The sequence below is a fragment of the Falco punctatus genome, assembly GCF_963210335.1.
Source record: "Falco punctatus genome assembly, chromosome: 2".
NCBI classification, from domain to species: domain Eukaryota; kingdom Metazoa; phylum Chordata; class Aves; order Falconiformes; family Falconidae; genus Falco; species Falco punctatus.
Genome location: NC_137581.1, coordinates 101298883 through 101314321, shown reverse-complemented (window position 1 = coordinate 101314321; position 15439 = coordinate 101298883).

The following is a 15439-nucleotide window of genomic DNA, read 5'->3' as shown; positions in this document are numbered from 1 at the left end:
ATCCAGCCTGGCCTTGGACACTTCCAGGGATGGGGCACCCACAGCTTCTCTGGGCAACCTGTTCCAGTCCCTCACCACCCTCACAGCAAAGAATTTCTTCCTAATCTAATCTAAATCTACACTCTTTCAGTTTAAAGCCATTCCCCCTTGTCCTATCACTACATGCCCTTGTAAAAAGTCCCTCTCCAACTTTCTTGTAGGCCCCCTTTAGGCACTGGAAGGCTGCTCTAAAGCACCCCTGGAGCCTTCTGTTCTCCAGGCTGAACAACTTCAGCTCTCTCAGCCTGTCTTCATAGGATAGGAGCTTGTAAAGGAGACCTCACCCTTTCCTCCACTCAATCCCTTGATTTTGCAGTGTTAAACTGGGAGTTATTGAGATGATTCTTCAGATCCCCACCAAAACTGTGCAGCTGACATTTTAAATTCAAAGCAGTCAACTGTTTTGTAAGAATAAAAAAATCTACCTTGCTTGGGACACCACCAGTCATTGCTAGGTTCTTCAGTGCTCCTTACAGGGAATGTCATGCGTTACTCATACCCGTATGAATGAAAGATGACAATCGCTCACAGATTACTGTTAACCTCAGTGCAGGCTTTCTAGACTGCACAGTCCGGTGGTAGAAACACCGGAAAAGCACAAGATTTAGTGTATGAGTCACTCAGCTTTTCTACATGTCAGTCATCAGTTCCCCCTTCTAAACCTCAGTTCCTTTAATCCCACCCCCAACCACAACCCATGTATCTGTACCCCTACCGAGTAAGCAGCACTGGTCTAGAACTCAGATCCGGTTGACTGGTGATCCCATGACGTGGTCTGATGATCACCGTGTACTTGAGATGGTTTCCAAACATCACAGTTGTACAAAGTTTGGTGATTTGTTGCTGGTATACAGCAGCAAGGCACCACACCAGCCTGCAGGGGCTGGCTGTGAGGTGTGCTTGCTTTCTTGGAACTGGTTAGGGAAAATATGAGACCAGGTGATCTGTGGATTTAGTGATTTGTCTGAATTTTGTTGTAAATTTTAGTACAGAAATTAGGGAAATGAAATGAGGATGTGTATGCTGATGTAAGAAATGTGCAGCCAAATGCCAGACTGTGCCTTGGGTGCTCAGAATGAGTGAAGTGATATGAGAACTGTAAATGATGGAAAGGAAGCAGTTACAGCTAGGAAGAGGAACTGGTAAGTGAGCTCTGTGCCTTAACTTTCTTGCAGTTTATGGCTTGCACCAGTCCTTTGCTCAGCATTAAGCTTCTGTTTGGATGTTTCCCAAGGCTTTTCCAAGCCTAGTCCACACAAACATTTTATACTGGACTATTTACTTCATTAATGTTTTTATCTAATATGTTTAATTTCAACAGAGCTATGCTGTGATGAAGATGCTCACAGCATTGCAGATGGTTCTTCTATAGAAAGAGGAATAACCAGTATCAGTATATGACTGTATTCTGCTAATCATAGACTATCTCAAGTTGGAAGGGACTCATAATGATTATTGAGCCGAATACTATGCCAACTGCTATATTTATATTAAAGTTAAATAACTTCCAGCCTTAGTAAATAGTCAATGTATAGTAAAAACTACACTGAAGCTAGAGCACTTCAGTACTGAAATCCCCAGTAATGGGCTTTTGCTGCTTTCATTGCACAAGTAAAGTTTGGTGCTTTTATTAACTAGATCCCCAGTTACCCACATGAAGGGATAGTGTGATGTGATGTTCTGTGATGGAAAAAACTTCCACCTCTGTCCTATGACTTTCCTACAAGTGCATGGGACACCTCAGTGCACAGCCCAGGTTGCCCTGTGCCTACAGGCTTTATCCACAGCCGTCTCATTGCAGTGCCCTCCCCAGCTTGCTCCTTTGACTCCTGCCTGCCACGTTCCTCTGCTGTGCTTGGAGAGCTGAAATAAGTCAAACACTCTGGATTTCTAAAAGTAGTCAGAGTAAATGCATCATCTGAAAACATTACCTGCTAAAACCCTTGGCTGCCTTCTGGCCCTTTTGTATTCTTGTTCTACAAGTACACCAGTATATACGTTTACTGATTATAAGTCAGTAAAGAAAAAAAATACGAGGCAAGTGTTAATATTCATGGAAGGCAGAGGCATGTTCAAACGTACTCCTATAAATATTGTTCTAAATATTAGGCTTATTCAGGGAGCTTACTCCATCGTTGTGTGTCTAATCAGAAAAAAAGCTCGCTACTCACATATGAGATAGTACCTCCTCATGAAGTTACCTGCACCAAGGAGAATGTGAACACATTTTTGAAATAATTTCAAAAAAGAAGTATTCTTTCAATGAAAAAACCCCACATTACAGTTCCCATCTGACATAAATTACATCTAGCTATGCACTAACTGCTAAAAATGTGTTTAATTCTATTTATAACTCTTTAAATAGCTCTCTTTAGTTTAAAGATACCCTTACAGCTGACTGTATGAGCTCCCTCTGGTGGGTGATGTCCCATCTACCACCCAGGACAAAGCAAACAGAGCTCAGTAAATGTTTTGGGTATGCAATTATGTTTGACCAAGTGGAGTTTTGTTTATTTCAGTGTTTATGGATACTAATTCTATATCTAGGTGCAGGGCAGTATACTAATTTCTCACCATCTGATCACATCTCAAACTGCCCAAAGAGTGATATCCAACATTTTTAAGACACTAAAGAGAGGTGCACAAAGGTGTAGTTTTCTACAACACATTGGACAGCAGTTAACATGAGCACCCAAGTTAAATGAGTTCTGGCATCCTAGAGAAGCTGAAAGAGTTCATAATACTTACAAATTACATTGTAATATTTTTATTTATCCAAAGTACTTATGTTGAGCTGGGTTAGATTTATATGTACCCGGAAATCTGGCCCATGCAGCTTTAATTTTTCAAAGTACTAGGCAGTACTAACTGATATGCAAAAAGTATTTATTTAATGGTCCAAAAACTAAGAATCCAATATGCTTTAAGTAACACAGTACAGAACGGCTGACTGATTACCTCTTTTTTGCTGGCAAATTTTAATATGCTTTAAATCTCACACAGCCTGGTATTCATAGCTACTTTTCTAAAAGAAAACACAGGTGTTACCTTCCTATTTTTCTCTTTGTGTTTAGGTTAAGTAATCTGAACACGGGAAGTGTTAGACTTCGGAAGGGTGCCCTAATGCATGGGCAACGTTCCAGCCACGGTTCGAGTTTCAACAACCCAAAGTGGCTGTGCTAGAATATTGGGAGTGCTTTACCAGCAACGAATTTGGTGGCTCTTGCACACCCCACAGTTTATTTGAACAACCACATTTCTGGAATATTTGGGTTCCTAGAATGTTTTGGAAGGAAAAGGAGCAGAAAAAGCATGATAGTTTGCTGTTCTACTTTAGCTGTTTCAGAATTCCATTTTAATTAATAAGAGGTTTATGTTTAGTTACTTGGCTGAAGCTTGGCAAGAGAGAAAATTCTAGTTACACTATGTTTAAAGGTGAGGCATGAAGACAAAAGAAAACATAAGCAGGATTCTACCAAAGGCAGTGTGCAACATTTTTAGTAGCAAGTTTTGATAACTCTAACTCCTGAGTATGCCTGTATGTGCACTGTTTTCAGGTGTTTATGATGTTCTCCTAATCTTATAATTTCTATTCAAGAGACTTTTAATTCACAGTTTGACTGTGAATTAGAAGCCAGAGTGCTCTGATGTAAATCTACCACTATATTACTATCTAAAAGGGAATTGTCGCAGATATAATTACTGTCTAAAAGGGAATTTTGTCATGAGAAAGTGGCATTTAGATGTGCTTAACATTGCTTCTGAAATGAGGGCATCCACATCTAAGTGAGCAAGGCTGCCTGGTAGGTAATCAGCAATGTCAAGAGGGCAACACATGGTAAACTGGATTTAGGCCTGGGTTCAACACAGCACTTACTGTGGCCACATCAAACAAATCTCTTGAACACATCCCTAACTTTAAGCAATGAGCAGTCCCCAACTGATTTGCCAACAGGAATATTCACAGGGGTGAAGTTTTATTCATGCACTGGAGTGTTTTGCTGGATCGAGGCCAGAGAGACCAGCACCTCAGCTTGAAGCCGGACTATTAAAAGTCCACTGGAATTTAATTACGTGCTTGGAGCGTTTAAAAACCACGCTGCGTCAGGGCCTTTCCATCGAGCTGTCTGTCAGTGAGCTAAAGAGGTCCTCACAGCATCTAACAGCAGGGAAGACCTTCATGCTATGAGGTGTGTACAAAACTCAGGCATCTTGCTCCAGCGCCTTGAGCTGGATCTAGGTCCAGCTGCAGCTGCTGAACAAGTCAGATGCTGGCATAAGATGTCGAAAGTAATGCAAAAAACATTCTCTTACTGTCATTCCTGGTAAGCACATTTGTTCCCACTTGCACAAGTGCAGCCATGCCAACCCTTATGAAGTGGCTCTGTAGGGTCATTATATGGAACTATATGAGTTTTTTTAAAAAAACACAAGCAAACACAGAAGAAATGTCAAATATTTACAAAGCACTATAAAACACACCCAGAAATGGCTTTTAACTAAAAGAGTAACAGCGTAATACTGGTAAAGAATTTTAGAAATACTCCTGTTGCTTTTCTTTTCTTTGGAAATACTGAACTAGGACAAAAATGCCATGGGTGTCTCTGTCAGATAGGTCCCATTCCTCCTCTCCCATCACACACCACTCCCTGTTCTTCCAGTAAGAGGAGATCTCAGCTGCTTCAAAGATGAGATAGAGAAATAAAAATGTTTCTCAAAGCTGTGGTTGCAGCACCCTTTTCTTGGAGAAACTCCTCTCTGCTGGGGATGTAGGAACTGGGCAGAGGAGGACTGCTTGGGTAAAAGGCATGTCCTCTGCCCTCCACGTGAATGCCTGCTCAAATATAGACGTGTAATAAGCATATGAAATTTTCAGTTTGCATGTGGTAAGTAGACTTGGAGCTAAAATGTTTCCTAGCTAAGCTCACTCTGTAACCCAAGAGCTTCAATGCATTGGTGACTGTTAGGCACACACGTGGCTCTCCCCATACTTCAGACAGGCATATATGACCATAGACAATTGTGCTTGTGATTTCATATCGCAATTTGATTCTCCCGTGCTGTCAGTAGCCTTCCTTAATCCTTGTAAATCGTAGAGGCAGATGTCATATTCAAACATAAAATGATCAAACACCTGGACCCAGGAAGGATGAAGACTCTGCCTTTAAATTTGGCTAGAACCCACTGCTACTTTTCTGATTTCCTTTATCGCCAGTCACTACTAATCAAAACCAAAGGTTTTCTTTCTTTGTCTTTCTTCCCTTCCCTTCCCCACCCCTTTCCCCATTACCCTCTTTTTTTCTTTTCTTCTTTTTTTGTCTAGTCAGGAGTATTAGAACATATGCTTACAAAAGATAAGGGACTTCAAGTGCCTTTTTAAGATAGATGGGTAGTGAGCTCAGACCTGTCATGATATGTACAGCTGAACAAACAAAATGGCTATTTCGGTACGATCTTAAGCATTTGGAGCTTTTTGTCTGATGACACACTTTCTTATTTCAAGAGTAGGAATTACTTCATATCTGTCTGAAGCAACCAGAGGATTGATGAAACACATCATCTTCAGCTAGTCTCAGCCTTACTGGAGCATTATTGATGACTTTTATGTAAAAATAAATAAACTTCTAGCCTCATTTAATTATTTATTAAACACATTTCTAAATACCATTTCAGTTACAGGGGTCAATACCAGCTAAAGGATGAGGTTAGAAGAAAAGTAGTAATCCACAGTGGGCTTAGATTGCTCACTATATAATTTAAGTTTTCAAAACTAAGCAGTGTTTGGGTAAATAGCACGCAGTGGTCTTTCAGGGCTTCATTCGCAGGGACTGGGTAATAGCACTTTCTAAATGTCTTATTTTTGAAATAAATCAAAATTGGTACATCACAGCAAGCCAGACTTCACCTTCGAAAATTTAGACTTTATGAAGATCTGCTCTGCCATCTGACAAGGACTTGGACAGCACATAAAGTGCCACAGTTCAAAAAAGACGTGAGCAATTTGGATTGCATGTTATCTGGGCCTGATGCTGTTCTGGGAACAGAGTCAACAGCAGGGAGTAGGTGTCTGTTCAGACTGTAAGGTCTCCTGTAGAGGTCTTCTACTTTTCTACTGACTGTAGGGACTTCGGGGTCCAGTCACCTACCAGCTGGGTCTCCATGGGCCTCTTCCTTACTGCATCTCGCATGTGTATAAAAGAGCCATTCATTCACTTAAAGTTTGGCTCTCTGCACTGAAGTATTAACCTTCTGGGAATGCTGTTAAGACTGAGACCCCTGGCACTCTGAGCCATGCTATGTGGACATAAAAAGTACCTAAATCTCATACTCCGAGCAGCATCAGCACCAAATTGTTCTGTCTTCACTTGAAAAACTCCTCTCAGAAAGCAAATACATATCAACAAAGTATTCTGCCAACCACACAGGTGGGTATGGCATGGGTACAAACTTGAAATCAAACATGAAAGGGAACTTGAAATCCTTATGGTATTTCTGTGCAGCTATAGTCATTGCCCTCTTGAATTGAGGGGTCTGACATAAAGCCCCACCGCACACCACGCACAGTCCGGGTCTGGGTGACTTCCTTATGGAGCCACCTCCAACATTTGCAGGGGAAAGTGGAACAAAAGGGACTGCTCCACAGTCTTGCCTGGCTAATTCTGCCTGTTGCTCTTCATGTGACTGGCAAGAGGCAGAGAGGTCTTCAGAGGACAGAAAATGTGTGGCCTTTTGTCACCAGGGCTCCAGAAGTACCATCAGCTGGCAAAGCAGCAGCCAAAAAGACTTCAAGCCTGCAGAGAAAATGCTCCCACAACTCCACAGAAGCTCTAGAGCCCACAAAAGTAAGAGGAGGTACATTGGAAAATATGACAGAAATTATCCTGTTAAAAAACAATTTACAAAAATATTACTGTGGTGCTGCAATGAAGATGTATGGGATACAAACAGACAGTTGTCTCTACTAAATAGGCAACTGTAATCAAGAAGAGCTTGAGCTTTCTCAGCATTCAGCCTGAAGCTTCTTCAAAGTGGAAGAAAGATCATTTGGTACTTTTGTAGTCTGTGAAAGAAAAAACCACAAAAAATCACCAAAGAAACACTGTCTCTGTACGGCTTCTGGTCTGAAGGCTGATAACTGGAAATCCTGGAGACAGACACCTGACCAGTGGTAGGACCGCTTTTTTGATATGCTGAAAGAAGAAATTACTCAGTCATTTGAGCTAAGAAATACAGGAAATATGCCCTACAAACAAGTTTGCTCATCTGAACTCTTTGACCTTCAGAGGGTTTTGATGATGTCTCAGCTTAAGAATAGACTTTTTATTCTATATTCGCAGAGTCATAAAGATCTAGAAAGAAGATCGATACACACTGCAAACCTTGTGACAGTGTACAATGGTCTTTTAAGGCTTCCTTGGAAAACTGTTTTGGACCGTTTCCTTCATGTGCAGAGGAGAGGGGGAGGAAAGCACGCAGTGATTTCTTACCACCGTCCTCCCCAGAGTTGGTCTGTAGGACCTAAAAACCCAGGACACCTCTGCCAACTCACCTTCACTGCTGCAGGAGCTCCTGGGGACTTCAAGCAGGAGCACACCCCCAAAGGAAGGATAGCACCCAGGCTCCCCAGCATCCTCTGCCATGCCCCCACCTGCAGCCCACTTTGTCCGTTCACTCTGACAGCTGATCAGCTGACCAGCTGATCTGGATTGCTATTTCTTTCAGTTGCTATTCCAGGTGATTCCTTCCTGGATCTTGTTACTGATTTTCTTTAAAGCTGGGCTATGCAGCCTGTGAAGTCAGCTCCTATTTCATCCTTCCTTCTGCCTAATTATTTCTGGAAAATCTGTGTGCAGCTTATTCATGCATCATTGGTATGAACTGACAGTCCATTTGGATAGAGCAGAAATGTTTACTTCTAATGCTGCCTATAAACAGTTCCAAGACTGAACTTTTCTGTTACCTATTCTTTCTGCTAGAACTTTGCTTCCTCATTTCCTTTTGTGAATTGCATGATTTCATTGCACTTCTTCTTAAAACTGCTCCAACCTGATGTCAGATGGATGCTTCTGTAGAAAAATTAATATAGTACCCACACCAAAACTTTATTAAAAAGATGGAATTTATTGGTAGCAACATATTAACACTTGATTTATTAACAGTCAAGTAACTTTCTTGATGGGCAGCTTTACCCTGATTGCACGTCTCTAGCAACAACTACTTGTTTTATAATTATTCTGCTTTCCCATCTCTTACTGACCAGTTGATTTATTTTTTATCAATGCTCTTTTGAGCTCCTTCTTTCCTTTTTTCCTTAGCCAACAGCAACCATTTTTATGCCCAGTATAACCTTATTTCTCTTTCATGACCTGTAGGGTACAGAGAGGACTCTCTCTGGTATGTCTGCTTTGGCACTGATAGTCTAGAGGTACCTTTCCTGCCTGGAACCCATTTTCCCAGATTTTTATTTCCTACTTTGATCTAATAATGCAAACATATTTTGTACTTCAACAGTTTCTATAAGGAGGATGACTTAAAATTCAACAGGCAACAATACAACTTTTCTCAGCACTTCCAATTTGTTTTCTGGAGAATTTTTTTGTTAACTAATTCTACTTCATTCCATCAGTGGTTAAATTTTATGCATTCACTGTAAGGGTGTTCCAGGGCATTACCTACTTAAATATCACTTTTTTTCCTTTGAATGAAGCTTCGCTTTATATATATGTATATGTATACACACACAGATATAGATATATATATATATATCCCATAATACTTGCTCAGCTATGGTGGCATTTAGTCAGTGAATCACGCACATCTTGGATCGGGAAGTTAGCTAGCATAGTTGGCAATACGCTGTATTTTGCTGTTTGAAATCTTGACAGCATCTGAACAAGCTCAATTTAATCCAAGCCAATTTTTACATTTTTAATGTCCTGCTGCCTATTTTTATAACCCACCAATGACAAGCTTAAAATAATGCACACAGATTAAAAGAACATTCTTGTGATGTGTTCAGGAGAGCAGCGGTTTGGTCAACAGAAACAGGCTAATGTCTGGAGAACTAATGAACAGAAGGAGATGAGAAGAACTAATGAAAACTGGTGATGGCAGTTTTGTAATCCATTTTGTACCAAAATCATTCAAAAAAATGCAGAGAGGAAAGAAATGGAGAACCTTGTCAGCTTCAAAGACAGTGTCCCCATCACCAGAAAATAGGTTAAATAGGTCAAAGCACACATATGGAGGATGAATACGGATCTTCTCAGGTTGGAAGTGGGTCCTTATGCAGCAAATTTTGCAAAATTTGTGAGCAGGAGAGCAAACAAGAAACAGAGCCCTAACATTTAGGTGCTGGGGCTTCCCATCCAAACTTTATGCTATTATTTTTTTGATATAATTTGCAGCCCTGAGGTAAAGGGCTGAGTATTTTCTGTGTCCAGCTAGGTGCCCCACTCAGAAGGCAAGGTGCTGCAGCTTGCAGGAGGCCATGCCTTGCCTCTGCCCATCAGGTGCGCTGGGTTCATGGGCTGGGGCACTGGAAATGCCACTCAGCATTCCTACACCCCAAAACTCCAGCAGAGCACTTCAGCAGGGATGAGGCACTACCTTCTTGGGCTGCGGCTGGCCTGTGCATGCTGAGAAGCACAGGCAGAGGTACTGAGAGGATGCTCAGGTCAAACAGGGAAGGATGGAGTAAACTGAGCGGTATTCAGGAGGAGAAGCAAGGAGCATATCGCTTGGTTTAACAGTTTGGGTGTCAATGGACCCCAGTTTTAGACAACCAGATATATCCATATACACCTAGGTATGTTTCCAAACTCCTCTCACAGTCCAGTATTTGCAGTTGTGCTACTCTATCATCAGCTCACAACTGCTGGTTTAATGGCTGTACCAAATGCAGTGTGTTTAAAACACACTAGCTATTTGATTTGTGAAGTTGCCTCCCTCCTCTTTTTCTCTGTTTAACACTTTACATCTTCTAGCTCTCCAGAAGAATCACTGAAGAGCAATGCTTGCAAATAGAATGTTCTTTAATTTTCCAATGCAAGCTTTTGTTAATGCCTTTGCTAATTATTTAGGCATGAGCTAGATGTCCTGCCTAAACTTAGGGTGGAAGTGCAGGTGGGTGCACAGATCCCAGCTAATACCGTGATCTCTCTGAGGAGAGACACTGAGCACAGCGGACCCCCTCAAGGCTGGGGTCTGTGAACCACTGGGAGGTTCCTGGATTGTGAGTCTGCTCAGCTCTCCATGAGGGCGCTCGCTTTGGACTAAGGGCCTGTAGGATCATGCTTTGCTTGTCAGAGAGCCCCACCACAGGCCTCATCTGGGGAAAGTGCTGTCTTTTTTGTTTGAAAACCTTATCATCTTTATTAACGTTCACTGGGGTATACTGGTTTATAAGTGTACTGGTGGACTTGTGTCCCCTCGCACCAGTCCACATTAACTCACATCCTTCTGGCTGTTCCCCTGCTCTGTGGGGACGCGGCTCTACCACACACAACATTATTCTTTACACAACTGTTAAGATACAATGTCATTTAAGGAATGTCACGACAAATAAGATAACATTTAATTTAAACATGATTTTGTATTTAATATTGAAAATAACAAGATATGACTTAAGAAGTAGCTTCTAAGGTAGATTTCTCTCTTCTTACCAGCATTGGCAGCGTAAAAAACTGGCAGAAGTTGAATTCAAACAACTACACCACTTCTGATAATCTATAGTGTTATTTCAAGACCAGAAAGTACCTAGAAAATACAACTGACTCGTCAGTCAGCAGATTTTTTGTGCTGCATCATTTCCACTGCAATTGGCAAATAACGAAAAAACAAGCAAGCTGTTCACATTCTGACAGAATTAAGGCTTCCTTGGCACTGTACAGCTGAGAACTTTTAAAACCAATCTATACTGCAATGTGATTTGAGAAGTTTCTAACCATTTTTAAGTGGTTATCTAAAGTATTTCTCACTTTATGCAACAGCAAGTATTCATATCAGTGATGGCCAACTTTTTATTAATAGAAACATATGAAGCTTAGTCATTATGCCCTTACAAATACAACTGCCAACAACATAAAAGCACTTACAAGTTTCTTGTTGGTAGAACAGCCACTAATACAAATAAACATGACTGTGCTGACACACATGACCTCTTGCAAAGTGATGAGATTTGCACAATGAGACAGAACTGGTAGAGCCTCGAATTGTGTTTTATTTACATATCAGTTTACATTTTAGCTGATCCAAATGAATTTTGACAGACAGGTTTAGAAACCTTGCATAAGGACCAGCTGGGGAAGAAAGTAATTTTCCAAAGACAGAAAAATTGGTTATTAAGGATTATTTCACAAGAACATTTTCTCAAGACTGTTTTTATACAAAATATCTACTATTTCTTGTTTTTTAAGATTGGTGTTTGCAAGTTTCCTTCCTGCTCTGCTACATTATTTCAGTCTTCTAAATCATATTGTGCCACCAATGAAACTGCCAAGTGGTATTAAAGTAACACAAATCAAAATGATAAGAGAAAAATCTCTATCCTGATATTTCCTGATATGCAACAGAACAAGGTATGTTTTGAATAGATTTTTAAAAGCTTGCTCATTCAGATCTTAGTAGGATTACTCTGCTTATTGACATATACTCTCTTAAATTCCTTAGCAGATGAGGGGCTTGGCATATACAATTTTCCATTTGACTCTCCCTTTGGAGTATTTACCATACAACCCTAGAGCTGTGTAATTTTGCATAAACATGCTTACATAGGCTATAAATGCCAATCACAAAGCCTATGTTCCCCGCTGGAGTGGCAGCTCATTTGTGTTCCTGAATGCTTCTCTTTCATTCATTGCTTTGTTCCAGAAACATTATTTAAAATGCCAATGGATTGTTCATCCTTACCTATGCTTTATGTGCTGGTTTTTACTGGGATAGAGTTAATTTTCATCAGAGTAGCTAGTAGGGTTCTGTGTTCTGGATTTGTGCTGAAAACAGTGTTGACAGCCCAGGCATGTTCTTGCCATTGCTGAGCAGCGCTTGCACAGCGCCAGGGTTTCTTCTGCTCCTCAGCCCACCCCACCAGCGAGTGGGCTGGGGGTGTGCTAGAAACTGGGAGGGGACACTGACCCTGACTGACACAAGGGATATTCCATACTGTGTGATGTTGTGCTCAGCAATAATATTTGGGGGAAGAAGAAGGAGGTGGGGGACATTTGGAGTGATGGTGTTTGTCTTCCCAAGCAATGGTTAGATGTGATGGAGCCCACCTTTCCTGGAGATGGCTGGACCCCTGTCTGCCCATGGGAAGTGGTGAATTCCTTGTTTGGCTTTGCTTGGGCGTGCAGCTTCTGCTTTACCTATTGAAGTGTCTTTATTTCAACCCATGAGTTTTCTCACTTTTACCCTTCTGATCCTCTCCCACATCCCCATCGCTGGGGGGGACTGAGCTGCATGGGGCTTGGTTGCTGGCTGGGGTTAAACCACACCACCTTGCTGTCTGTTAATAAGGCAGTAGTCACCAATGTGTATCTATATGCAATTTCTGCGTGTATTTATTAAGATCTTAGAGAAAAACATCTAATTTGTGTTCTAGTCTTGGCATGCAAAAAACTGCACATTTTTATTACTTAAATTATCATTTTAAGATTTCTTCTCCTAGCACTGTGTCAGCTGTGCAGTGGCTGCTATGTTCCTCTGCCTGAAAGGAATGTGCAGTATAATGTATCTCCTGGTGTCATATAATAACCACCGTGAAACAGAGTCACTAGCTGCTCAGTTCAGTATGTTCTCCCCTTTTCCTCAGACTGTACGTGAAATGTGACAGGTGGTGTCATTTTTTACTGGATAGTGATTCATAAGCATTTAATTAGAACACTGGTATTTTGTTCTTTCTTAGAAGGACTTCATGTGAGACAATTACCACAATTTCCGATTTACAACATTGGTCACAAAGTACAAAGCATTTGTGTTTTCTCAGGCAGTAACTTGCTTTCACGTGGTGGGAAGACATGCAAACAAGCACTCAGCTGAAGGCTTGTATCTTATCAGGACCAAACATGACTGTGCTCTGCTGTGGCTGCACATAGAGATGTAAACAGGTTGACCATGACTTGCAAAACTACACATGAACCCCTGAATCCCAGTTTTTCCAAGTCATTCTGAGGTGGATGGACATGAGGAGAAATGGGTAACATGCACAGGGACAACACACTCCCCTGAGAATATTACTCCTGTGAGCCACTCACATACCCTAACCTGACCAAGGGTGTTTGGAGAGGTCAGTCAACAGCAGACTGCTCTGCTGAGCACTCCCCCGTGAACCCCCAGTAGCAGCAGTGTGCTTGGCAAAAGCAGGTAGAGGAGATATTGCTCTGGAGACCCTATAAATGGTCATATCCCTTAGAAAGGCTGCAAGGGTCTCAACCTCCTATGGAGTACACCCAACTATAGGCAACGGTCTTGCACAAATTCCTAGTACAGCCAGCTACATACTGGGGTAGCCTTTGAGTCAATACAGCCACAATTTGCTAGGTAGATAAAAAGATGAGGATTTAGTACAAGAGAAAGGAGATCATACTGGCATATGAAATCATATGAGAAAATTAATCTCCTAAGCTAAACAACAGTTGGAAAACACCTCACAGGGAATTCAAAGTCATGTTTGTGATTGTCCTTATCAGGAAATAAGTCTGTGTGCAAAGAAGCACCCCACAAGAATTTGATTCTCTCCCACCCTTCTGGTAGAGCGGCAGCCCTTCGCTCCCTCTGCCTTCCCTCCTCTTCCTCACCCCTCCAAATGCTTGTTGAGAGGTAAAGCAGCCAACTTACAACAATGTAACTCAATTGGTCTCTTCTGGGCACTGAAGACCATACGTGAGCTCTGCAAACAAGAGATACGGGTTCATTTCAGGAAATACGCAGTTGGAACTATCACCAACACACCCATAGGCTGCTTTTCACAACTACACTCAGGCCTAAGATCCATTTGTCCAGTTTGGATATTGAATCTGGCACAAAACATAAGGTGATGGGAGGCTGCGGTGTGATCCAGGATGTCTCAATAAGTCTTCACTGACTTTTTCAGGTGGTTTTGCGAGTGTTTTAAGAAGCTAGCAGGCTAGAGATGCTCTGGTTGGAACAGCATCCAGGCTCCCAAGACCTGCACTGTCATTAAGTGCAACATTTACACATTTGCCTGAAAAAACAGCAAGTCTCAAAAAGTGTTTTAATCATTTGACAGTAGCAAGAACAGCACCAGAGATTTTTGCTGAGTAGATACATCAGCTTAGTCCCTGACTAGGCACCTTGGCCTATTTCAGCTCTCCTTTAGTACTTCATCACCATTAAGGGAAGGCTGAGGGGGGATCTCACCAATGGGTACAAATGTCTGAACAAAGTGTATAAAGATGACAGAGACAGGCTCTTTTCAGTGGTATCCAGTGACAGGCAGTGGGCACAAACTGGAACGCAGGAGGCTCCACCTGAACATCAGGAAACACTTTTTCACTATAAGGGTGACTGAGCACTGGCACAGGTTGCCCAGGGAGGTTCTGGAGTCTCCACCCTTGGAGATATTCAAAAGCCATCTGGACATGGTCCTGGGCCACCAGCTCTGGGTGGCCCTGCTTGAGCAGGGGGGTTGGACCATGTGACCTCCAGAGATGCTTTCCAACCTCATCCAGTCCGTGATTCTGTGAAGGGAAATGGGAAAAGAAAGGGTGTTCCTGAGATAAATTTTGCAAGTGGTTTCAAGAAGATCCTACCTTGCACCAAACTCCAAAATGTTTCTAAAAAGGGTTGTGAGACTCCTCCAGTGCTGGCAGAACCAGTCTCCACAGGTGTGAAGCACCAGCTGTTCAAAGAAGGGAGAGGAAAAGCAGGAACAGAAGGAAACTGTCTGACCACTGTGTCCAAGGCAACACCTCATAAGACAAAAAAATTAACAAAGAACGAAGTTATCAGGAAATGACACTATATAATCAGTTCCATCGTTTATATAACGAGTTCCAGATTTGCAAGTACACTTTCCAATTGTCAGCTTGCTGCTTTCAGCAGCTTTCATCCTCTGAGAAGAAATGACCACTAGTTTGTGCATCATCTAACACTGGTTTCAAGAAGAGACTCCATCACAGTCAGACCGAGTACAGAAAATTGCAGGTACTTTTCTCTCTCTTTTTAGGTATTGATGATGATACCTCCTCCGTGTCTTATTTGCACTGGTTTACTTTTTGCAGTGTGCCGCAGTTTTGGGCTCTTTGTTACTTTCACAGAACTAAGCTAGAGATAAAATCAAAAGTAGAGTTAAAATTGGCCTCATTTTCCTTTCCGTATGAGTTGTGCCTTAAACCATGACTCACCACGGCTTGCAGTCACACCCAAGCACACGATGAGC